The 27,166-nt window shown below is 42.6% G+C and overlaps 1 protein-coding gene across 6 annotated transcripts in view; it reads left to right on the top strand.

Moving 5' to 3' along the window:
* Nucleotides 1-2,621: 2,621 nt before the first annotated feature.
* The window catches only part of LOC110508699 (disks large-associated protein 1-like), a 120,243-nt gene continuing 95,698 nt past the window's right edge, over nt 2,622-27,166 (top strand). For all 6 annotated transcript variants that reach the window (XM_090225619.1, XM_036966553.2, XM_090225618.1 and 3 more), the window contains exon 1: nt 2,622-2,788. The gene's annotated coding sequence lies outside the window, so the exon portion shown is untranslated. The remainder of the gene's footprint in view (nt 2,789-27,166) is intronic.

Below are 27,166 nucleotides of genomic sequence, written 5' to 3'. Positions count from 1 at the left end.
TCTGACCGACAGGAAATGGCATCAGCAGTCTGACAAGACAGAACAGTTTGACCTTTACAGACAACCAAGTGGAATGCTTTTCCTCACAATTTTTATGTTTCTATACACTTATAAAATAAATACATCCATGTCATTGTTTTTGATCAGGAAATATTTAGATATAGAGTATACTATAGCCTAAATGGTCAGTTCATACACAATTAATGTCAATCTCTCCAAAAAGCTAGATTTAATTTCACTTTCTTCAGTCCCAAACTTTATTACATCATCTTCACTAACTAATTTGTTGTCGTTTCTCACAGTTTTGATTTATCAGCAGAATTCTGTGGTGGACTAAATTGCAGCTGTCATGGGTTTTCGTCATGTCCCCCTCTGTTTATAGTGACAGCATGATAGCTAATGAGCCACAGTTGTGGACAAGCCCAATCTGTTTTCAAAGCAGATGCCAGTCCCCATTTGATCTCCACTGAATAACCTGCCATCTCCTCTCTGCATGCACAGTCCCTATTACCTCACAGGATGGGAGAATCTCTTATTGTCTAGTGCTTTGATAGGTCAGCATGTTGAGCTGTGCGAGTGTATAGTTACAGTATGTGATGTTTCTTCATAAAAAAATGTCAATGGGTGAGAGACACTGTGTACAAAACAGCTCTTTCGATGACAGACTGATCAGGTGAATCCAGGTGAAAGCTAGGATCCCTTATGGATGTCACCTGTTAAATCCACTTCAATCATTGTAGATGAAGGAGAGGAGACAGGTTAAAGAAGGATTGTTAAGCTTTAAGACAATTGAGACATGGAGTGTTATGTGTGCCATTCAGATGGTGAATGGACAAGAAAAGAGAGTGCTTTTGAACAGGTTATGGTAGTAGGTGCCAGGCGAACAGGTTTGTGTCAAGAATTGCAAACCTGCTGTTTTTTTCCGTTCAACAGTTTCCTGTGTGTATCAAGTATGGTCCACCAACCAACGGACATCAACCAACTTGACACGACTATGGGAAACATTTGAGTCAACATCGGCCAGCATCCCTGTGGAATTCGTTCGACACCTTGTAGAGTCCATTCCCAGAAGAATTGAGGCTGTACTGAAGGCAAAGGGGGGTGCGGCTCAATATTAAGGTGTTCTTAATGTTTTGTACACTCAGTGTATAAAACTGGTAAAGCTATAGCACACATTGGACATAAACAGTAAAGATTCACTACTATCAAAACTGCAGAATTTTAAGCAGGGGGCTGGAGGACACTGAGTTTTGTAGTCCTGAAAGTAATCCCTCAGCATTTCACTTTAACATATAAAGCATTGCTTTCAATCATGCAATCATTGCCACATTAGTTACTAACACAGCTACACTGTGTGTGAGATAATAATTAGAAAATTGGGCACACTAACTGTTGTATTTTATTTTTATTTTACACACAATACACTGCCCCTCTCTTTACACAATGCTGAGATAAAAACAAACTTACATGGATCAGTATTACTGGCAATGGATGGGAACAATCTGCTGTTGCTTTTTAGGGATTATATTGGACACAACTCTAGGAAATGCTGTATAATTAGGCTATTAATAGCCCACAGTCAATTTTCTTTGTTAGGTCAGTAATGTAGTGAACGTTATGCCATAATCTAGTCCGTCTTTTCATCGTGTGGGATTCCAGTTCCATGTTTTACAGTAGCCAGCGGGTGGGAGGGATATGCCATGTGAACTATGTAATGCCAGCATACTTCTGAGTAAAGTTAAACTAAACTATATGAATGCCTCAGTTCTTATCAACATAAGCCATCTAAATAACTGGATGTTACAAGGTCTAGATGTATGCTTACATAAATCTGTTTGGCACAAGTATTCACATCTCTGACAAATGTATATTTTTTAACCATTTTTAAAATACCCCCAAAATATAATACACTGAGTGTACAAAACATTAGGAACATCTGAAGGGGTGGAGACAGGTTAGAGAAGGATTTTCAAGCCTTGATGGATTGCCTATGTGTGCCGTTCAGAGGGTGAATGGGTAAGACAACGGATTTAAGTGCCTTTGAACGGGATATGGTAATAGGTGCCAGGCACGCCAGATTGTCAAGAACTGCAACGCTGCTGGGTTTTTCCTGTCAAGAACTGCAACGCTGCTGGGTTTTTCATGCTCAACAGTTTCCCGTGTGTATCAACAATGGTCCACCACCCAAAGGACATCCAGCCAACTTGACACAAATGTGGGAAGCAATTAAGTCAACATGGGCTAGCATCCCTGTGGGTAGCTTTCGACACCTTATAGTCCATGCCCCGGTTTGAGGCTGTTTTGAGGGCAAAAGGGGTTGCAACTCAATATTAGGAAGGTGTTCTTAATGTGTTGTACACTCGGTGTATATGTTTTGTTGAAAATATGATAGAGCAATTCATTGTTGTGGAGTCAGTTCTATGTTTGGTGGCAATTGTCTATGTGCTGAAGGAAAACATTTTTATAAATAATTCATAATTATACTCTATATTCCCTACGCAATTGTCTCCGTCACAACAGTTTAGCAGCCAAAAACAATTAATTGTCCCTAGTCCATCCGCCATGCCGGGTCTTAGTGGCATCTTGATTTCTGCTGTGTGGGTTTTCCTCCTCTATGCGTTGCATCAACAGAGCGAGCTGTCAGGTGCATGGAGCAGAGGCTCGTGCGGTTTGATACCTATACTGCCCACCACCAGTCGCTTCTATTATTTCTCATAAACGGTTGTTTCATTTAGGATTTATCGAATATCGTTCCACTCATGAATGTTGACTTGAGAATACTCTGAAGGTAAGCTCTCAATATTTTTCCGATATGTTGCATGTTTTCCTCTATACAAATAGCAAGTGGTTGATTTGATGAATATACTAATGGTGAGGAATGGACCACATTAGCCTACTATCTACCTTCTTTGACAACTGTTTGTTGGCCGAAAGGCATTCTTTTAAAATAGACTACATTGTAACCACCAACATGATGGTTGTAACACACACACACACTTATCGCACAATGAAATTCCATAATTCTAGCGCCGATACAGCAGCCCACATCAGTTGCACACAGCAGCGCAACATATGAAGCACGATAAAGACCGCAAAAGCCAAGCCTGCTGCTCCTACACATGTCGTGAATAGTCTGTGCGCTGTTTGAGTTAAAGCTATCGATGAATGCATGCACATTTTCTGACAGTATTCTATTATTTTCTCGTCTTGGAATGCAGTGCATGCTGTGTCTATAGCTCGTGAGTCATTTAACTGTTCAATAAGTGTTTGGAAACAAGTTTTTGCTTTTTGCATAGTTGAACATGAGTGTTTTTGATCAAACACACTTTCTTCCGATTAGTATATCAAATAGCCTACTAATCAGGAGACAAATAGTATTTCATAGATGTATACTGTTGCTCTAAAGTATTGCTTCAAGTCATGGACAGAGATGGGCGTTATCATTCTCGCAGAGAGAAGGAGAGAGAAGACATCAGTGTTGCAGATGTATCTATGTAACTAAGCAGGTATTGCCAGGGTTTCCCCTCCTAAATATTATTAATACCTACATCAGATGGCACTTTTTTTAGGGTCTTCCTCTGACATAGAGGTCCTCGATGGCAGGAAGCTCGGACCCAGTGATGTACTGGGCTGTACACACTGCCCTCTGTAGTGTCTTGCTGTTGGATGCCAAGTAGTTGCCATACCAAGCGGTGATGCAGCCAGTCAAGATGCTCTCAAGGGTAGAGCTGTATAACTTTTTGAGGATCTGTGGGCCCATGCCAAATATTTTCAGCCTCCTGAAGGGGGACGAGGCGTTGTCGTGCTCTCTTCACGACTGCGTTTGTGTGTGTGGACCATGATAATTCCTTAGTGATGTGGACAACGAGGAACTTGAAGCTCTGGATCTGCTCCATTACAGCCCTGTCGATGTGGATGGGGGAGCTCAGCCCTCTGTTTCCTGTAGTCCACGATCATCTCCTTTGTCTTGCTGACATTGAGGGAAAGGTTGGCACCACACTTCCAGGTCTCTGACCACCTCCCTGTAGGCTGTCTCATTGTCGTCGGTGATCCAGCCTACCACCGTTGTCATCTGCAAACGTAATTATATTGTTGGAGTTGTGTACTGCCACGCAGTTGTGGCTGAACATGGAGTACAGGAGGGGACTTAGCATGCACCCCTAAGTGGCCCCCCTTGTTGAGGGTCAGCATGGTGAATGTGTTGCCTACATTCACCACCTGGGAGTGGACCATCAGGATGTCCAGGATCCAGTTGCAAAGGGAGGTTTAAAAATGTTGCCGGAAGGGATGGCTGTCGTTTTACGGGCTCTTAACCAATTGTGCTATTTTGTGAGTTCTTTTAGCATTGTTTGTAACTTATTTGTAAATAATGTTGATGTTGCAGTCTCTTATGACCGAAAAAAGCTTCTGGATATCAGACCAGAGATCAGTGAGTAATCTGACCAGATATCAGATTACTCACCTCAAACTGGACAAAGACTTTTTATTTATTTATTGAGTTGAACGCGAAGGATAAAATGTTGCTACCAGACAAGGCCCAAATCCCTGTCATTCACATTAAGGAAATACAGGGGGCGGAGATCAGGGTACCTTGTGAGAATGTCAGTGAGTTGGTAACCTGCCTCTACCATCTGTTCTATTGGCCAACATGCAATCACTGGAGAATAAACTGGATGAGCTTCGTTTGAGACTATCCTACCACTGGGACATAAACTGTAAAAGCTTATGTTTCATGGAGTCATAGCTGAACGACGACATGGATAATAATATACACTGCTCAAAAAAATTAAGGGAACACTGAAATAACACATCCTAGATCTGAATGAATGAAATGTTCTTATTAAATACTTTTTTCTTTACATAGTTGAATGTGCTGACACAAAAATTATCAATGGAAATCAAATTTATCAACCCATGGAGGGTCTGGCTTTGGAGTCACACTCAAAATTAAAGTGGAAAACCATACTACAGGCTGATCCAACTTTGATGTAATGTCCTTAAAACAAGTCAAAATGAGGCTCAGTAGTGTGTGTGGCCTCCACGTGCCTATATGACCTCCCTACAACGCCTGGGCATGCTCCTGATGAGGTGGCGGATGGTCTCCTGAGGGATCTCCTCCCAGACCTGGACTAAAGCATCCGCCAACTCCTGGACAGTCTGTGGTGCAACGCTCCATCCACCAACGCCACGTTGGTGGATGGAGCGAGACATGATGTCCCAGATGTGCTCATTAGGATTCAGGTCTGGGGAACGGGCGGGCCAGTCCATAGCATCAATGCCTTCCTCTTGCAGGAACTGCTGACACACTCCAGCCACATGAGGTCTAGCATTGTCTTGCAGTAGGAGGAACCCAGGGCCAACCGCACCAGCATATGGTCTCACAAGGGGTCTGAGGATCTCATCTCGGTACCTACTGTCAGTCAGGCTACCTCTGGCGAGCACATGGAGGGCTGTGCGGCCCCCCAAATAAATGCCACCCCACACCATGACTGACCCACTGCCAAACCGGTCATGCTGGAGGATGTTGCAGGCAGCAGAATGTTCTCCACGGCGTCTCCAGACTGTCACGTCTGTCACATGTGCTCAGTGTGAACCTGCTTTCATCTGTGAAGAGCACAGGGCGCCAGTGGCGAATTTGCCAATCTTGGTGTTCTCTGGCAAATGAAAAACACCCTGCACGGTGTTGGGCTGTAAGCACAACCCCCACCTGTGGACGTCGGGCCCTCATACCACCCTCATGGAGTCTGTTTCTGACCGTTTGACGCAGACACATGCACATTTGTGGCCTGCTGGAGGTCATTTTGCAGGGCTCTGGCAGTGCTCCTCCTGCTCCTCCTTGCACAAAGGCAGAGGTAGCAGTCCTGCTGTTGGGTTGTTGCCCTCCTACGGCCTCCTCCACGTCTCCTGATGTACTGGCCTGTCTCCTGGTAGCGCCTCCATGCTCTGGACACTACGCTGACAGACACAGCAAACCTTCTTGCCACAGCTCGCATTGATGTGCCATCCTGGATGAGCCACTTGCATTGATGTGCCATCCTGAGCCACTTGTGTGGGTTGTAAACTCAGTCTCATGCTACCACTAGAGTGAAAGCACCGCCAGCATTCAAAAGTGACCAAAACATCAGCCAGGAAGCATAGAAACTGAGAAGTGGTCTGTGGTCCCCACCTGAAGAACCACTCCTTTATTGGGGGTGTCTTGCTAATTGCCTATAATTTCCACCTGTTGTCTATTCCATTTGCACAACAGCATGTGAAATTTATTGTAAATCAGTGTTGCTTCCTAAGTGGACAGTTTGATTTCACAGAAGTGTGATTGACTTGGAGTTACATTGTGTTGTTTTAAGTGTTCCCTTTTATTTTTTTGAGCAGTGTAGTTGGCTGGGTTTTCCTTGCATCGGCAGGACAGAACAGCTATGTCCAGTAAGACGATGGGGTGGGGGTGTGTCTATTTGTCAATAAGAGCTGGTGCGCAATGTCTAATATTTAAGGTAGTCTCGTGGTATTGCTCACCTGAGGTAGAATACCTCATGATAAGCTGTAGATCACACTATCTACCAAGAGTTTTCATTCATATTTTTTGCAGCCGCCTATTTACCACCACAAACCGATGCTGGCACTAAGACTGCATTCAACGAGCTGTATAAGGCTATAAACAAACAAGAAAATGCTCACTAAGCTGAGGATCCTTGGACTAAACACCTCCCTCTGCATCTGGATCCTGGACTTTCTGACGGGCCACCCTCAGGTGGTAAGGGTAGGCAACAACATATCTGCCATGCTGATCCTCAACACGGGGGCTCCTTGGGGTGCATGCTTAGTCCCCTCCTGTTCTCCCTGTTCACCCACAACTGCGTGGCCAAGCATGACACACACCATCTTTAAGTTTTCTGACTACACAATGGTGGTAGGCCTGATCACCCACAACGATGAGACAGTCTATAGTGGGCCGGTTGAAGACATGGCATTGTGTTGCCAGGACAACAACCTCTCCCTCAGCGTGAGCAAGACAATGGACATTATTGTGGACTACAGAAAAAGGATGGCCAAACACTTCCCCATTCATATTGACGGGGCTATAGTGGAGCAGGTCGAGAGTTAAGGTCCTTGGTGTCCACATCACCAACAAACTATCATGGTCCAAACACAGCAAGAAATTTGTGAAGAGGGCACAACAATGCCTTTTCCCCCTCAAGAGACTGAAAAGATTTGCCATTGGTCCCCAGATCCTCAAAGTTCTACAGCTGCTCCATTGAGAGCATCCTGACTGGTTGCATCACCGCCTGGTATGGCAACTGCTCGGCATCCGACCGTAAGGTGCTACAGAGTGTAGTGCGTACAGCCCAGTACATCACTGGGGCCAAGCTTCCTGCCATCTAGGACCTATATACAAGGCGTTGTCAGAGGAAGGCCCCAAAAATGTTCATAGTCTCCAGTCACCCAAGTCATAGACGTTTCTCTCTGCTACCGCGCAGTACCGGAGCGCCAAGTCTAGGTCCAAAAGGCTCGTATTTCTGTTCAAAATGTTGTATCAATACTTCCCAAATGTGCCTAATTAGTTTATTAATACATTTTCATGTTCAAAATTGTGCACTCCTCAAACAATAGCATGGTAGTCTTTTACTGTAATAGCTACTGTAAATTGGACGGTGGAGTTAGATTAACAAGAATTTAAGCTTTCTGCCAATATTAGATATGTCTATGTCCTGGGAAATGTTATTGTTACTTACAACGTCATGCGGGATCGGTGTGCCGTCCACGGGACGGTTGAGCTAAAGTAGGCTAATGCGATTAGCATGAGGTTGTAAGTAACAAGAACATTTCTCAGGACCCAATAGCAGTACCCACCCGTAGCACGCGCTCCAGCAGTTATATTTCACTGGTCATCCCCAAAGCAAACTCCTTCTTTAGCCGCCTTTCCTTCCAGTTCTCTGCTGCCAATGACTGGAAAGAATTGCAAAAAAAATCACTGAATCACTGAACCCTCCCTTAGTAGCTTTAACCTCTCTGGGATCTATGAGACGGTAGCGTCCCACCTGACCAACATCCAGTGAAAATGCAGAGCGCCAAATTCAAATAAATTACTATCAAAATTCAACTTTGATGAAATCACACATTCAATATACCAAATTAAAGCTGCACTTGTTGTGAATCCAACCAACGTGTCAGATTTAAAAAATGCTTTAAAGCAAACGATGCTATTATCTGAGGATGGCACCCCAGTAAACAAAGAAGCATATTTCAACCCTGCAGGCACGACACAAAACTCAGAAATAAAAATATAGTTCATGCCTTACCTTTGACGAGCTTCTTCTGTTGGCACTCCAATATGTCCCATAAACATCACAAATGGTCCTTTTGTTCGATTAATTCCGTCGATATATATCCAAAATGTCAATTTATTTGGCGCGTTTGATCCAGAAAAACACAGGTTCAACTTGCGCAACGTGACTACAGAATATCTCAAATGTTACCTGTAAGCATTGTCCAAACATTTCAAACTACTTTTGTACTACAACTTTAGGTATTTTTTTACGAAAATAATCAATAAAATTGAAGACGGAATCTGTGTTCAATACCGGAGGAAAACAAAGTGGAGCGTGCTTTCAGGTCACGCGCCTCTAACAAAGAGTACACTTCCCCCCCTCGGGCCTCATTCTGAACAGTGTTACTTCTTAATTTCTCAAAGGAAAAACCTCAACCAATTTCTAAAGACTGTTGACATCCAGTGGAAGCGATAGGAACTGCAGGAAAGTCGATTAGAAATCTGGATTCCCAATGAAATCTCATTGAAAAGAGTGACCTCAAAAAACAAAACAAAAAAATCTGAACGGTTTGTCCTCGGGGTTTCGCCTGCCAAATAAGTTCTGTTATACTCACAGACATGATTCAAACAGTTTTAGAAACTTCAGTGTTTTCTATCCAAATCTACTAATAATAGCTTCTGGGTCTGAGTAGCAGGCCGTTTACTTTGGACATGCTTTTCATCCGGGCGTGAAAATATTGCCCCCTGTCCCAAAGAATTTAAGCACCAGCTTACCGATCATTGCACCCGTACACAGCCCATCTGTAAATAGCCAACCCAACTAACTCATCCCCATATTGTTATTTTTTTGCTCCTTTGCATCCCAGTATCTCTACTTGCACATCTATCACGCCAGTGTTTAATTGCTAAATTGTAATTATATCGCCATTATGGCCTATTTATTGCCTTTACCTCCCTAATCTTACTACATTTGCACAAACTGTATATAGATTTTTATATTGTTATTGACTGTTTGTTTATCCCATGTGTAACTCTGTGTTTGTGTCGCACTGCTTTGCTTTATCTTGGCCAGGTCGCAGTAGTAAATGAGAAGTTGTTCTCAACTGGCCTACCTGTTAATTAAAAAATAAAATAAAAAACATTGGCTACGGAGAGGCATTGATCATAGCAGTGAGGTGTTCAGTCCCAGGGCCCTGAGCTTAATGACCAGCTTGGAAGGGACTATGGTGTTGAAAGCTGAGCTGTAGTCATTTAATAGCATTCTCATATAGGTATTAATTTAGTCAAGATGTGATTGGGCAGTATGCAGTGCTGTGGCAATTGTTCGTGGATCTGTTGAGGTGCAATGCATTTTGAAGTGGGTCCAGAGTGTCAGGTAACCAGGGTGTCAGGCAAGGTGGAGCTGATTTGGTCCTTGACCAGCTTCTCTAAGCACTCACTTCTGTCATCATGAAGTGCCACAGGGCGATAGCTGTTTAGGCAAGTTTCCTTTGTTTGGTTGGGTACAGGGACAATGATGGACAACTTGAAACATGTGGAGATTACACAATGAGATGGGGAGAGGTTGAATATGTTAATAAATACTCCAGCCATACCATCTGGGCCGGCTGCTTTGAAAGTATTCTCAGACTTAAGTCTTACTCACTTTGTCCACAGAGAAAGAGAGCACCCTGCAGCGGGGATTCTCATAGGAGGATCAATGTTTTCCTTGGAGCAAGAGTAAAAAGGTTTTTAGCTCGTCTGGGACTGCGGCATTGGTGTTCGCCGCGTAGCTGGTTTTTATACAGTAGTCCTTGCAACATGTCTTGCATGATTGAATTGCGATTCCATTTTGTCACTGTACTGTGTTTTTGTATCTGATTGATTTTGTTGCCATTTACCCACGGTTTTTGGTTGGGATATGATACAGTTGAAGTCGGAAGTTTACATACACTTAGGTTGAAGTCATTAAAACTTGTTTATCAACCACTCCTCAAATTTCTTGTTAACAAACTATAGTTTTGGCAAGTCAGTTAGGACAACTACTTTGTGCATGACACAAGTAATTTTTCCAACAATTGTTTACAGACAGATTATTTCACTTATAATTCACTGTATCACAATTTCAGTGGGTCAGAAGTTTACATACACTAAGTTTACTGTGCCTTTAAACAGCTTGGAAAATTCCAGAAAATTATGTCATTAGAAGCTTCTGACAGGCTAATTGACATTTGAGTCAATTGGAGGTGTACCTGTGGATGTATTTCAAGGCCTACCTTCAAACTCAGTGTGTCTGCTTGACATCATGAGAAAATCAAAAGAAATCAGCCGAGACCTCAGAAAAAAAATTGTAGACCTCCGCAAGTCTGGTTCATCCTTGGGAGCAATTTCCAAATGCCTGAAGATACTCAACTGTTATTCTGACAGCTGAAATAAGTCAGTCACTCTCTACTATTATTCAGACATGTCAAATTCTTAGGATCACCACTTTCTTCTAACTGACCTAAGACAGGGAATTTTTACTAGGATTAAATGTCAGTAATTGTGAAACTGAGTTTAAATGTATTTGGCTAAAGTGGATGTAAATTTCCGATTTCAACTGTATGTACAATAAACTCAGAAAAAAAAGAAACGTCCTCACTGTCAACTGCGTTTATGAACATTAATTAACAAGATTCAACAACTGAGACATAAACTGAACAAGTTCCACTGACATGTGACTAACAGAAATGGAAGAATGTGTCCCTGAACAAAGGGAGGTCCAAATCAAAAGCAACTGTCAGTATTTGGTGTTGCCACCAGCTGCATTAAGTACTGAAGTGCATCTCCTCCTCGTGGACTGCCCCAGATTTGCCAGTTTTTGCTGTGAGACGTTACCCCACTCTTCCACCAAGGCACCTGCAAGTTCCCGGACATTTTTTGGGGGAATGGCCCTAGCCCTCACCCACCGATCCAACAGGTCCCAGACGTGCTCAATGGGATTGAGATGCGGGCTCTTCACTGGCCATGGCAGAACACTGACATTCCTGTCTTCCAGGAAATCACGCACAGAACGAGCAGTATGGCTGGTGGCACTGTCATGCTGGAGGGTCATGTCAGGATGAGCCTGCAGGGAGAGTAACACATGAGGGAGGAGGATGTCTTCCCTGTAACGCACAGCATTGAGATATCCTGAAATGTCAACAAGCTTAGTCCGATGATGCTGTGACACACCGCCCCAGACCATGATGGACCCTCCACCTCCAAATCGATCCCGCTACAGAGTACAGGCCTTGGTGTAACGCTCATTCCTTTGATGATAAACGCAAATCTGACGGTCACCCCTGGTGAGACAAAACCGCGACTCGTCAGTATAGAGCACTTTTTGCCAGTCCTGTCTGGTCCAGCGATGGTGGGTTTGTGCCCATAGGCGACGTTGTTGCCGGTGATATCTGGTGAGGACCTGCCTTATAACAGGCCTACAAGCCCTCAGTCCAGCCTATTGTGGACAGTCTGAGCACTGAAGGAGGGATTGTGCGTTCCTGGTGTAACTCGGGCAGTTGTTGTTGCCATCCTGTACCTGTCCCGCGGGTGTGATGTTCGGATGTTGTTACACGTGGTCTGCCACTGCGAGGACGATCAGCTGTCTGTCCTGGCTCCCTGTAGCTCTGTCTTATGCGTCTCACTGTACGGACATTGCAATTTATTGCCCTGGCCACATCTGCAATCCTCATGCCTCCTTGCAGCATGCCTAAGGCACGTTCACGCAGATGAGTAGGTACCCTGGGCATCTTGATTTTGGTGTTTTTCAGAGTCAGTTGAAAGGCCTCTTTAGTGTCCTACGTTTTCATAACTGTGACCTTAATTGCCTCCTGTCTAAGCTGTTACAGTTAGTGTCTTAATGACTGTTCCACAGGTGCATGTTCATTGAACAAGCATGGGATACAGTGTTTAAACCCTTTACAATGAAGATCTGAAGTTATTTTGACTTTTACAAATTATATATAATGACCGTGTCCTGAAAAGGGGACGTTTCTATTTTTGCTGAGTTTGTGAGATATGCATCGTATGATATGTACCATGTTTGAGAGACCCAGTGGGATTGTAAAAGTATTGTTCTGTGGAAAGACCATAACAAAAGGCATTACATTTGATTAAAGGTCAAAATTGGTCCAGAGACAGAGCAGGGAGTAATTGAGTAAAGAGTTGATAAAAAAAAAAAATCTCAATGTAATATACAGGACATTTTGACTTAACTGGCATCTGTCAGGCTCTGCCGTTTTCTAAGAAAGACCTCCGCTCTCCAAGAACGTATTGGGCCAAGCTACTATCATCCTCGGCCACTTTTTAAATTTCACTGGATTAGTATTCCTTTTTAAAGCTGCAATATAACCTTTTGGGGCAACCGACCAAATTCCCCATAGAAATGTGAGTTATAGATCAGTCTCATTGACAGCAAGTCTAAAAAGCAGTAGATAAGTTCTAGTGCTTTTTCTATGCTTTCTGTTCTTATGTTTTGTTTTTGCATCTTTTACTTTCATTTTTTGACACCAGCTTAAAACAGCTGGTGATTGAAAATATATTTCACAACGGTTTAGATGGTATAATATTTCTCCACTTGTTTTGTCACAATCTGAAATTACTACTTTAATTACTTCTTATTTGTCAGCAAGAGTCCTAAACACCGGAGGAATCAACTTGGAAAGATTTGGTTGTCAACTTCATTGTGCCACACACTACGAGGGAGGATAGATATTGCATTTCAATTGAGTTAGGCCCAATAATATACTGTTTGTAGATAATGTAGCAGTGTCAGTGTCTTCACATCACAGGCTGCACTATCACAGTATCACAAAGTGGAACTGATTGTCAAGCACCAAGTATCCTCTGCATCACAGTCCCCCTCTCACTGTGTGTTAGAACTATATCAAGATTACATAGACTACCATTCAAAAGTTTGGGGTCACTTACAAATGTTCTTGTTTTTGAAAGAAAAGCAACAACAAAAAAATTGCCCATTAAAATAACATCAACGTATTCAAAATACAGTGTAGACGTTGTAAATGACTATTGTAACTGGAAACAGCAGATTTTATTTTTTTATGGATTATCTACATAGGCGTACAGAGGCCCATTTATCAGCATCCATCACTCCTGTGTTCCAATGGCACGTTGTGTTAGCTAATCCAAGTTAATCATTTTAAAAGGCTACTTGATCATTAGAAAACCCTTTTGCAATTATGTTAGCACAGCTGAAAACTGTTGTTCTGATTAAAGAAGCAATACAACTGGCCTTCTTTAGACTAGTGGAGTATCTGGAACATCAGCATTTGTGGGTTCGATTACAGCCTCAAAATGGCCAGAAACAAAGACATTTCTTCTGAAACTCGTCAGTCTATTCTTGTTCTGTGAAATGAAGAGAAATTGCCAAGAAACTGAAGTTCTCGTTCAACGCTGTGTATTACTACCTTCACAGAATAGTGCAAACTGGCGCTAACCAGAATATAAAGAGGAGTGGGTGCACAACTGAGCAAGAGGACAAGTACATTAGAGTATCTAGCTTGAGAAACAGATGCCTCACAAGTCCTCAACTGGCAGCTTCATAAAATAGTTTCATAGAAAGTATGTTCCTCTGTCCACTGTTATTTTTGCCCGTCTTAATCTTTTCTTTTTATTGGCCAGTCTGAGATATTGCTTTGTCTTTGCAACTCTGCCTAAAAGGCCAGCAGCCCGAAGTAACCTCTTCACTGTTGACGTTGAGACTGGTGTTTTGTGTGTACTATTTAATGAAGCTGCCAGTTGAGGACTTGTTAGGCATCTGTTTCTCAAACTAGACACTAATGTACATGTCCGCTTTCTCAGTTGTGCACCGGGGCCTCCCACTCCTCTTTATATTCTGGTTAGCGCCAGTTTGCGCTATTCTGAACGGAGTGAGGTAGTCACCAGCAATGTATTTCAATTAACAGGTATAACTTGTTAAAAGTTAATTAAGGTGTTTGAGCCAATCAGTTGTGCTGTGACAAGGTAGGGGTGGTATACAGAAGATAGCCCTATTTGGTAAAATACCAAGTCCATATTATGGGAAGAACAGCTCAAATAAGCAAATGGAAACGACAGTCCATCATTACTTAAGATATGAAGGTCAATCAATCTGGAAAATTTCAAGAACTTTGAACGTTTCTTCAAGTGTTGTCGCATGAACCATCAAGCGCTATGATGAACTGGCTCTCATGAGGACCGGCACAGGAAATGAGGACCCAGAGTTAGCTCTACTGCAGAGGATAAGTTCATTAGAGTTAACTGCATCTCAGATTGCAGCCCAAATAAACACTTCAGAGTTCAAGTAACAGACACATCTCAACATCAACTGTTCAGAGGAGAATGCGTGAATCAGGCCTTCGTTGCCTTCGTTGCTGCAAAGAAACAACTACTAAAGGGCACCAATAATAAGAGACTTGCTTGGGCCAGAAACACGAGCAGTGGACATTAGACTGGTGAAATCTGTCCTTTGGTCTGATGAGTCCAAATTTGAGATGATTGGTTCCAACCGATGTGTCTTTGTGAGACGCAGAGTAGGTGAACGGATGATCTCTGCATGTGTGGGTCCCACCGTGAAGCATGGAGGTGTGATGGTGTGGCAGTGCTTTGTTGGTGATACTGTCAGTGATTTATTTAGAATTCAAAGCACGCTTAACCAGCATGGTTACCGCAGCATTCTGCAGCGATTCGCCATCCCATCGGGTTTGCGCTTAGTGGGATATAATTTGTTTTTCAACAAGACAATGACCCAAAACACACGTCTAGGCTGTGTAAGAACTATTTTACCAAGGAGAGTGATCAGATGACCTGGCCTCCACAATCACCTGACCTCAACCCAATTGAAATGGTTTGGGATGAGTTGGACCGCAGAGTGAAGGAAAAGCAACCAACAAGTGCTCAGCATATGTGGGAACTCCTTTAAGGCTGTTGGAAAAGCATTCCAGCTGAAGCTGAATGTGAGGATGCCAAGAGTGTGCAAAACTGTCATCACGGCAAAACTGTGGCTACTTTGAAGAATCTCAAATAACATTTAGATTTATTTAACACTTTTCTCGTTACTACATGATTCCATATGTGTTATTTCATAGTTTTGATGTCTTCACTATTATTCTACAATGTACAAAATAGTAAAAATAAAGAAAAACCATGAGTGTGTCAACTTTTGACTGGTACTCTATGCATGTATGTGATATATATTAGTGCATTCGTTAAGTATTCAGACCCCCCCCAGCCTTATTCTAAATTGGATTAAATAAAACAAATCCTCATCTATACACAATACCCCATAATGACAAAGGGAAAACAGTTTTTTTTGTTGCAAATATATTAAAATTAAAAACATCTTATTTACAGCACCAGTGGTGGAAAAAGTACCCAATTGGCATACTTGAGTAAAAGTAAAGATACCTTAATAGAAAATGTGAAAGTCACCCAGTAAAATACGAGTAAAATTCTAAAAGTATTTGGTTTTAAATATACTTAAGTATTAAAAGTAAATGTAATTGTTAAAATATAGTATCTAAATTAAAGTATAAATATAGTTTCCCATTCCTTATTGAAAAGCAAACCAGATGGCACGACTTTCTTGTTTATTTTATGGATAGCCAAGGGGAACACTCCAACACGCAGACATAATTTTAAAACAATGCATTTGTGTTTAGGGAGTCCACCAGATCAGAGGCAGTAGCGATGACCAGGGATGTTCTCTTGATAAGTGTGTGAATTGAACCATTTTCCAGTCCTACTAAGCATTCAAAATGTAACAATGTACTTTTGGGTGTCAGGGAAAATTCATGGAGTAAAAAGTTAATTACAGTGCCTTGCGAAAGTATTCGGCCCCCTTGAACTTTGCGACCTTTTGCCACATTTCAGGCTTCAAACATAAAGATATAAAACTGTATTTTTTTTTGTGAAGAATCAACAACAAGTGGGACACAATCATGAAGTGGAACGACATTTATTGGATATTTCAAACTTTTTTAACAAATCAAAAACTGAAAAATTGGGCGTGAAAGCCTGAAATGTGGCAAAAGGTCGCAAAGTTCAAGGGGGCCGAATACTTTCGCAAGGCACTGTATTTTGTTTTGGAATGTAGTGGAGTAAAATTTGTCAAATATACCTAGGAAAGTACAGATACTACCTAAGTAGTACTTTAAAGTATTTTTACTGAAGTACTTTAAAACACTGTACCCCTACTTCCCGCAGCTATGTGCAGTGGGCTAGATGGCAAGTGGGTCCTGAGGAGTAGAGAGGAGAGAGGCTGGTCCAACTGTGGAGGAGGGTTCATAATCAGATTTATTAGAGCCCAGCTAGTCCACTGTGTCAAGTGAACTGACATTGTGCCAGTTCATCTCTGAACAGCATCGGCTCCATACAGCCAGAAATAGACGCCAGCCAAGGATTTTCTCTTAGAACTGTAGCTAGCTCTGTCTCTACCACTATAGAATAGATGGGATTTTATTATATAGGGCTGGAGCAGAAACTGTTTTTCAGACTGTCTAGTCGAAAGCAGGAGATAGATCAGTGTAGTGTTAATCATGTTGTAATTTATCAAGATGATACATTTCCTCTGATTTAAAGCTGTTCGTAAGGCTGAGGTTCAATTTGAAATAGATGTGAAAGCTGATAGAAAGCTGGGTACCCTGTAGAAGACTCTGTGATAGACCTTTGTAACTGACCGACACTATCTGTGGTCTTGCAGACCACTTTCTGTATGGATCTAAAGGAGAAACACTCCTGGATCACGTACTGCTATACACGCTCAGTTTATTGTTACAATCATTGACTGGTAGAGTCAATAGTGGTTTATTTCCTCATAATAGGTAGCTTTGGGTTATCTGTCAACCCAGCAATTACCTATTCCTCTCAAACCTCCTCCACTAGTCCCCAGAGAGTCCTTCCAATGGCTTAACCTCTGAACTGCTGAACCACTAGGGAACATCACACTACATTAGGTCAGGTGTAGGCACAATCTCTCAGGACAGTTTGAACCTTTTCACACTACTAATACAAGCCAAGACAGAGAAAGCTGTACTGTGCTGTCACCCATCCACCATAGTTGCTGGAACCCTGCTGGAAAGGAAAATGTGAAAGATAGGCAAGCAAGCACAGTATGTTTTAGGTCTGCACTAAAAGGGTGTGACAATTGTATTTTATTGACTGCGCGCAAAATTGTGTTTACCTGTCACATATTTGACCTTTAGGTGCAGGGCATCTCTATAAATGTGAAATGGTTAAATACAAGAAGAACCATCTTTGCCATAATATTTTACTCCTTAATAAAGTATAACAAAACGGCACACACATAATGTAAGTCAAACTCGGCAAAACAAAAGAAATTACCCTTTTTCAGGACCCTGTCTTTCAAAGATAATTAGTAAAAATCCCAAACTTCACAGATCTACATTGTGAACGGTTTAACACTGTTTCCCATTCTTGTTCAATGAACAATGAACAATTAATGAACATGCACCTGTGGAACGGTCATTAAGACACTAACAACTTACAGACGGTAGGCAATTAAGGTCACAGTTATGTAACTTAGGACACTAAATAGGCCTTTCTACGGACTCTGAAAAACACGAAAGATTCCCAGGGTCCCTGCTCATCTGCGTAAATTTGCCTTCGGCATGCTGCAAGGAGGCATGAGAACTGTAGATGTGGCCAGGGCAATAAATTCAAATGTCCGTACTGTGAGACGCATTAGACAGCGCTATAGGGAGCCAGGACAGCTGATCGTCCTCGCAGTGGCAGACCACGTGTAACACTTGCACAGGATCGGTACAGCCGAACATCACACCTTCGGGAAAGGATGGCAACAACAACTGCCCAAGTTACACCAGGAGTGCACAATCCCGCCATCAGCGCTCAGACTGTCCGCAATAGGCTGAGAAAGGCTGAACTGAGGGCTTGTAGGCCTGTTGTAAGGCAGGTCCTCACCAGACATCACCGGCAACAACGTCGCCTATGGGCACAAACCCACCATCTCTGCACCAGACAGGACTGGCAAAAAGTGCTCTTCACTGACGAGTTGCAGTTTTGTCTCACCAGGGTTGATGGTCGGATTTGTGTTTATCGTCGAAGAAATTAGCGTTACACCGTGGCCTGTACTCTGTAGCGGGATAGATTTGGAGGTGGAGGGTCCATCATGGTCTGGGGCGGTGTGTCACAGCATCATCGGACTGAGCTTGTTGTTGCAGGCAATCTCAACGCTGTGCATTACAAGGAAGACATGGCAATGTCATCAGCCATACTGCTCGTTCTGTGCGTGATTTCCTGCAAGACAGGAATGTCAGTGTTCTGCCATAGCCAGCGAAGAGCATCTCAATCCCATTGAAGCACGTCTGGGGCCTGTTGGATCCGAGGGTGAGGGCTAGGGAATTCAGCATAAATGTCTGGGAACTTGCAGGTGCCTTGGTGGAAGAGTGGGTAACATTTCACAGCAAGAACTGGCAAATATGGTGCAGTCCATGAGGAGATGCACTGCAGTAGTTAAAGCAGCTGGTGGCCACACCAGATACTGACAGTTGCTTTTGATTTGGACCTCCCTTTGTTCAGGGACACATTCTTCCATTTCTGTTAGTCATATGTCTGTGAAACTTGTTCAGTTTATGTGTCAGGTTGTTGAATCTTGTTAATGTTCATACAAATATTTAGGGATGTTAAGTTTGAAAATAAACACAGTCGACAGTGAGGACGTTTCTTTTTTTCTGAGTTTATACTGACTGACTTTGATTTTGACTTTTTTCAGGGACACATTATTCCATTTCTATTAGTCACATGTCTGTGAAACTTGTTCAGTTTGTGTCAGTTGTTGAATCTTCTTATGTTCTTACAAATATTTACACATGTTAAGTTTGCTGAAAATAAACGCAGTTGACAGTGAGAGGACGTTTCTTTTTTTGCTGAGTTTAATATGAAATGTGTATGTGCAAAGTTTTTCAATATCATTCATTTTACATGATTTCTTCTTGCCTGCGTTGGGCTACTAAAATATTTGATATGCTGGCTTATTCACCTGCTGAGGCATTCACTCTATGCTGCTGAACCTTTGACACTTTCATTTAGGATTAAGTCTTAATCAATGCTGGACATGATGGTCTGGTTGGTATAACAAAAAAAATACTAAGACGTGATGTTTTCAAATGTACGGAATGGCAGTGTCCAAAAAACCTAAAAGTAATTTTCATCAAACTGTTGATGTACAGTATTTGCTTCAGGATTAAGAAAATGTGTAAATGCATTCAGAATGTCTTACAACAGACCTGCGTAATCCCCAGCCATTTTGAATGTTGAGTGTGAGATTGGTTTATGCATTCAAGGGTCTATCTGGAAATGCAAATTAGTTTCTACACATTGCACGGTTGTTGCCTGTTGAAACCCTTTGTGTTGCAGGGTTTGACCATTGCGTTGATTACAGAAGGTCCAGGGAATCAGGGAAAATGTAATGGTATGTGGTGTAGCAAGCATTGCATGGGGATTCCAGCATTTCCACCCCATATAGCAGGTCTTTCTTAAACTATGGTTCGGGGCCCAAATTGGTCGCGAGTTAAGAGAATGCATACCGTTGGAATCGGAAGTTTACAAACTCTCAGGTTGTAGTCATTAAAACTCGTTTTCAAACCACTCCAAATTTCTTGTTAACAAACTATAGTTTTGTCAAGTTGGATAGGACATCTACTTTGTGCTGGACACATTTTTCCACCAGTTGTTTACAGACAGATTATTTCACTGTATCACAATTCCAGTGGGTCAGAAGTTTACATACACTAAGTTGACTGTGCCTTTAAACAGCTTGGAAAATTCCAGAAAATTATGTTATGGCTTTAGAAACATCTGATAGGCTAATTTACATAATTTGAGTCAATTGGAGGTGTACCTGTGGATGTATTTCAAGGCCTACCTTCAGACTCAGTGCCTCTTTGCTTGACATCATGGGAAAATCTAAAGAAATCAGCCAAGACCTCAGAAAAACAATTATAGACCTCCACAAGTCTGGTTCATCCTTGGGAGCAATTTCCAAATGCCTGAAGGTACCACATTCATATGTACAAATAGTACGCAAGTATAAACATGGGACCACGCAGCCGTCATACTGCTCAGGAAGGTGATGCATTCTGTCTCCTAGAGATGAACGTACTTTGGTGCGAAAAGTACAAATCAGTCCCAGATCAACAGCAAAGGACGTTGTGAAGATGCTAGAGCTAACAGATACTTTTGTATCTATGTCCACAGTAATACGAGTCCTATATCAACATAACCTGAAAGGCCACTCAGCAAGGAAGAAGCCACTGCTCCGAAACCGCCATAAAAAAGCCAGACTACCGTTTGCAACTGCACATGGACAAAGATCGTACTTTTTGGAGAAATGTCCTCTGGTCTGATGAAACAAATAGAACTGTTTGGCTATAATAACCATCGTTATGTTTGGAGGAAAAAGGGGGAGGCTTGCAAGCCAAAGAACACCACCCCACAGTGAAGCACGGGGGTGGCAGCAAATTGTTGTAGGGGTGCTTTGCTGCAGGAGGGACTGGGGTACTTCACAAAATAGATGGCATTATGAGGGAGGAAAATTATGTGGATATTGAAGTAACATCTCAAGACATCAGTCATCAAGTTAAAACTTCGCAAATGGGTTTTCCGAATGGACAATGACCCCAAGCATACTTCCAAAGTTGTGGCAAAATGGCTTAAGGACAACTAAGTCAAAGGTATTGGAGTGGCCATCACAAAGCCCTGACCTGAATCCTATAGACAATTTGTGGGCAGAACTGAAAAATTGTGTGCGATCAAGGAGGTCTACAAACCTGAAACTGAATTTAAAAGTATTTGGCTACGGTGTATGACTTCTAGTGTATATAATCACACTATTTCAGGGGTCGGCAAAAAGTTTGTTTTAGTTCCAAAGTATTCCCACAAACAAAAAGATTGTCGTGTCTAGGGTTGCAAAATTCCAGGAACTTTCAATACATTCCCTGGTTTTGCAACCCTAATCGTGTCTCAATGTAGTCAAGGTATGAAAGGTTTGTTATTTTCAAATACAATATAAATAGTGGCTTGCAAAAATGTTCACTCCCCTTGGCATTTGTCCCATTTTGTTGCCTTACAACCTGGAATTAAAATGGATTTTTGGGGGGTTTTGTATCATTTGATTTACACAACATGCCTACCACTTTGTAAATGCAACATATTTGTCTTATAGAAATAAGACAACAGAACTTGAGCATGCATAACTATTCACCCCCCCCCCCAAAAAAAATAATAAAGTAATACTTTGTAGAGCCACCCTTTGTTTTGCAGCAATTACAGCTCCAAGTCTCTTGGGGTATGTCTCTGTAAGCTTGGCACATCTAGCCACTGGGATTTTTGCCCATTCTTCAAGGCAAACTGCTCCAGCTCCTTCAAGTTGGATGGGTTCCGCTGGTGTACAGCAATATTTAAGTCATACCACAGATTCTCAATTGGATTAAGGTCTGGGCTTTGACTAGGCCATTCCAAGACATTTAAATGTTTCCCCTTAAACCACTCAAGTGTTGCTTTAGCAGTGTGCATAGGGTCAGAATTTGCCTGTATTTAGCAACATCCATCATTCCTTCAATTCTGAGCAGTTCCCCAGTCCCTGCCGATGGAAAAATATCCCCACAGCATGATGCTGCCACCACTGTGGGGATAGGGTTATCAGGGTGATGAGAGGTGTTGGGTTTGCGCCAGACTTAGCATTTTTCCTTGATAGCCAAAAAGCTCAATTTTAGTCTCATCTGACCAGAATACCTTCTTCCATATGTTTGGAGAGTTTCCCACGTGCCTTTTGGTCAACACCAAATGTGTTTACTTAATATTTTCTTTAAGCAATGTCTTTTTATCTGGCCACTCTTCCGTAAAGCCCAGCTCTGTGGAGTGTACGGCTTAAAGTGGTCCTATGGACAGATACTCCAATCTCCGCTGGGGAGCTTTGCAGCTCCTGCAGGGTTATCTTTGCTCTCTTTGTTGCCTCTCTGATTAATGCCCTCCTTGCCTAGTCTGTGAATTTTGGTGGGCGTCCCTCTCTTGACAGGTTTGTTGTGGTGTCATTTTCTTTCATTTTTTTATAATTGATTTAACGGTGCTCCGTGGGATGTTCAAAGTTTCCGATTTTTTTTTTTATAGCCCAACCCTGATCTGTACTTCTCCACAACTTAAAAAAATATATAGTTTTTATTTCACCTTTATTTAACCAGGTAGGCTAGTTGAGAACAAGTTCTCATTTACAACTGCGACCTGGCCAAGAAAGCAAAGCAGTTCGACACATACAACAACACAGCGTTACACATGAAATAAACAGTCAATTATACAGTATAAAAAGTAAAGTATATACAGTGTGTGCAAATAAGGGAGGTAAGGCAATAAATAGTCCATGGTGGTGAAGTAATTACAATATAGAAATTAAACACTGGAATGGTAGATGTGCAGAAGATGAATGTGCAAGTAGAGATACTGGGGTGCAAAGGAGCTAGATAGATAGATACAGTATGGGGATGAGGTAGTTGGATGGCTATTTACAGATGGGCTAAGTACAGGTGCAGTGATCTGCTCTGACAGCTGATGCTTAAAGCTAGTGAGGGAGATATGTGTCTCCAGTTTCAGTGATTTTTGCAATTCGTTCCAGTCATTGGCAGCAGAGAACTGGAAGGAAAGGCGGCCAAAGGAGGAAATGGCTTTGGGTGACCAGTGAGATACCAGCTTGAGCGTGTGCTACGGGTGGGTGCTGCTATGGTGAGCTGAGATAAGGCAGGGCTTTACCTAGCAGAGACTTGTAGATGACCTGGAGCCAGTGGGTTTGGCGGCGAGTATGAAGCGAGGACTAGCCAATGAGAGCATTCAGGTCATAGTGGTGGGTAGTATATGGGGCTTTGGTTACAAAACCGGTGTCACTGTGATAGACTGCATCCAATTTGTTGAGTAGAGTGTTGGAGGCTATTTTGTAAATGACATCGCAGAAGTCGTGGATCAGTAAGATAGTCAGTTTTACAAGGGTATGTTTGACAGCATGAGTGAAGAATGCTTTGTTGCGATATAGGAAGCCGATTCTAGATTTAATTTTGGATTGAAGATGCTTAATGTGAGTCTGGAAGGAGAGATTACAGTCTAACCAGACACATATGTATTTGTAGTTGTCCACATATTCTAAGTCAAACTGTCCAGAGTAGTGATGCTGGACAGGCAGGCAGGTGCGGGCAGCGATCGGTTGAAGAGCATGCATTTAGTTTTACTTGCATTTAAGAGCAGTTGGAGGCCACGGAAAGAGTATTGTATGGCATTGAAGCTTGTCTGGAGGTTAGTTAACAGTGTCCAACGAAGGGCCAGAAGTATACAGAATGGTGTCGTCTGCGTAGAGGTGGATCACAGAATCACCAGCAGCAAGAGCGGCATCATTGATGTATACAGAGAAGAGTTGGCCCGAGAATTGAACCCTGTGGCACCCCCATAGTCAGAGGTCCGGACAACAGGCCCTCCGATTTGAACTCTATCAGAGAAGTAGTTGGTGAACCAGGCGAGGCAATCATATGAGAAACCAAGGCTGTTGAGTTTGCCGATAAGAATGTGGTGATTGACAGAGTCGAAAGCCTTGGTCAGGTCGATGAATATGGCTGCACAGTATTGTCTCTTATCGATGGCGGTTGTGATATCGTTTAGGACCTTGAGCGTGGCTGAGGTGCACCCATGACCAGCTCTGAACCCAGATTGCATAGCGGAGAAGGTACTGTCGGATTCGAAATGGTCGGTAATCTGTTTGTTAACTTGGCTTTCGAAGACCTTAAAGGCAGGGCAGGATAGATATAGGTCTGTAGCAGTTTGAGTCTAGAATGTCTCCCCCTTTGAAGAGGGGGATGACCGCGGCTGCTTTCCAATCTTTGGGAATCTCAGACATAACAAAAGAGGTTGAACAGACTAGTAATAGGGGTTGCAACAATTTCAGCAGATCATTTTAGAAAGAGAGGGTCCAGATTGTCTAGCCTGGCTGATTTATAGGGGCTGGCAGCTTTTTCAGAATATTAGCTATCAGGATTTGGTTAAGGAGAAATGGGGGAGGCTTGGGTGAGTTGCTATGGGGGGTGCAGGGCTGTTGACCGGGGTAGGTGTAGCCAGGTGGAAAGCATGGCCAGCAGTCAGGTCTGGAGTGAACCAAGGGCTATATATGTTCCTGTTTCTACATTTTTTGAATGGGGCATGCTTATTGAAGATGGTGAGAAAGGCACCTTCTAAGAATAATCAGGCATCCTCTACTGACGGGATGAGATCAATATCCTTCCACGATACCCGGGCCAGGTTTATTAGAAAGGCCTGTTCGCTGAAGTGTTTAGGGAGCATTTGACAGTGATGAGGGGTGGTCGTTTAACCACAGACACATTACGCATGCAGGCAATGAGGCAGTGATCACTGAGATCTTGTTTGAAAACAGCAGAGGTGTATTTAGGGGGCAAGTTGGTTAGGATGATATCTACGATGGTGCCCGTGTTTACAGCTTTGGGGTTGTACCTGGTAGGTTCATTGATCATTTGTGTGAGATTGAGGGCATCAAGCTTAGATTGTTGGATGGCCCGGGTGTCTATAGCAAGCGGCAGCAGTGAGAGACTTGTTTTTGGATAGGTGGATTTTTAAAAGTAGAAGCTTGAATTGTTTGGGTACAGACCTGGATAGTAAGACAGAACTCTGCAGGCTGTCTCTGCAGTAGATTACAACACCGCCCCCTTTGGCAGTTCTGTCTTGTCAGAAAATATTATAGTTAGGGATGGAAATGTCAGGGTTTTTGGTGGTCTTCCTAAGCCAGGATTGAGACACAGCCAGGACATCCGGGTTGGCAGAGTGTGCTAGAGCAGTGAATTTAACAAACTTAGGGAGGAGGCTTCTAATGTTAACATGCATGAATCCAAGGCTTTTACGGTTACAGTTGTCAACAAATGAGAGCACCTCAGGAATAGGAGTGGAGCTAGGCAGTGCAGGGCCTGGATTAACCTCTACATCACCAGAGGAACAGAGGAGTAGGATACGGGTACGGCTAAAGGCTACAAGTACTGGTCGTCTAGTACGTCCGGAACAGAGAGTAAAGGGAGCAGGTTTCTGGGCGCGATAGAATAGATTCATGGCATAATGTTCAGACAAAGTTATGGTAGGATGTGAATACAGTGGAGATAGGCCTAGGCATTGAGTGATGATGATGATAAGAGGGATTGTGTCTAGAAACATTTAAACCAGGTGATGTCATCGCATGTGTGGGAGGTGGAACTAAAGGGTTGGCTAAGGTATATTGAGCAGGGCTAGAGGCTCTACAGTGAAATAAGACAATCACTAACCAGAACAGCAATGGACAAGGCATATTGACATAAAGGAGAGGCATGCGTAGCTAAGTGATCATAGGGTCCAGTGAGTAGTGAGGGTGGTTGGAGACGCGGCGATTCAGACAGCTAGCGGGCTGGGGCTAGCAAGCTAACAGAAGGGCCTCAGAGAGACATCGCAACGGGGGAAGTCTGTTTATAGCCTCCTTGTGCGGAGCCTCCTTGTGCGTTTACGTCGGTAGACCAGTCGTAATGGATTGGTAATGGGTACCAGTTCTGTGCGGTAAAGGGGACCAGTCCAAATGACAGAATAGGTATAGTGGCCCAAGAAATTGTCCGATGGACCTATTCAGCTAAAAGCTGATATGCTCCAGACAGCTAGTGGGCCACGTCTAACAGATGGGCATTCAGGGGACATCGCAACGGAGGGGCCATTTGAATAACTCCCTCGGGCAGATTAGATTTGCCCCTTACCTGTTTTGAGCGCTCCTTGGTCTTCATGGTGTTGCTTGCTTGGTGGGTCCCCTTTCTTAGTGGTGTTGCGGACTCTGGGGCCTTTCAGAACAGATGTATATTTACTGAGATCATGTGACAGATCATGTGACACTTAGATTGCACACAGTTGGACTTTATTTAACTAATTATGTGACTTCTGAAGGCAATTGTTTGCACCAGATCCTATTTAGGGGCTTCATAGCAAAGGGGGTGAATACATATGCACGCACCACTTTTCTTTTTTTGAATTCTTTGAATTTTCTGAAGCAAGTTATTTTTTTCTCTTCACCAATTTGGACTATTTTGTGTATGTCCATTACATGAAATTCAAATAAAAAATCTATTTGTATTACAGGTTGTAATGCGACAAAAGGAAAAATGCCAAGGGGGATGAATACTTTTGCAAGGCACTGTATCTTATGTATGCTAGCTATGCTAACCAGCTTATACGAACGGGAGTTAGCATTTAGAAGTCACTTTTTCTAAACCTGAAAAGGGACCACTTCTACATATAATGCGAAAATAGCCAAATATATCCAAATCAGACTTCAGTAACCACAAAATGGAAATTGAACAACTTGTCATGTTTCACATTGCGCAAAATGGATGTACTATCATGAAACATGTCTGCTTGTGCATGGAAAATGTTGTTGACTATTTCTATGTATTAAGTCTCACTTCTGCCTGGCTCTCAAATAAATGGATGATTCATATTTTGCTGGGTAAAAAAACTATTCAAGTCACTCCCCTGAGTATCATATATTATTATGTGAAGGTGTGCTAAATATGTTGTTACACACCACAGCTCCAATCCTGATGATCATTTCAATATTTAGCTAATTATAGATTTTTGGCTCATTAGGAAATACATAATTTGAGTTGAAATGACCCCAAACTGTGTTCATTTAAAAAAAATTGAGTCATTTATTCACTCCCAAATGTCTGAATCATAGTTTATTAATGTGCCTTAGTAAAACTACTTTCCCTATTGCACTGCATGCCTTTTGTGTTCGTCTTTACTTTGTAATTGAATGTGCCGAAGGCGTGGCCTGAATCTCTCCCCTGGTCCCTACACTCCACACTACAGATGTCAGATCTT

This window comes from Oncorhynchus mykiss, chromosome 28 (assembly GCF_057628025.1).
Source record: "Oncorhynchus mykiss isolate SJ-2025 chromosome 28, ASM5762802v1, whole genome shotgun sequence".
Classification (NCBI taxonomy): domain Eukaryota; kingdom Metazoa; phylum Chordata; class Actinopteri; order Salmoniformes; family Salmonidae; genus Oncorhynchus; species Oncorhynchus mykiss.
The sequence above is the reverse complement of the archived record's forward strand: the minus strand, read 5'-3'. Positions and strand labels throughout refer to the sequence as shown.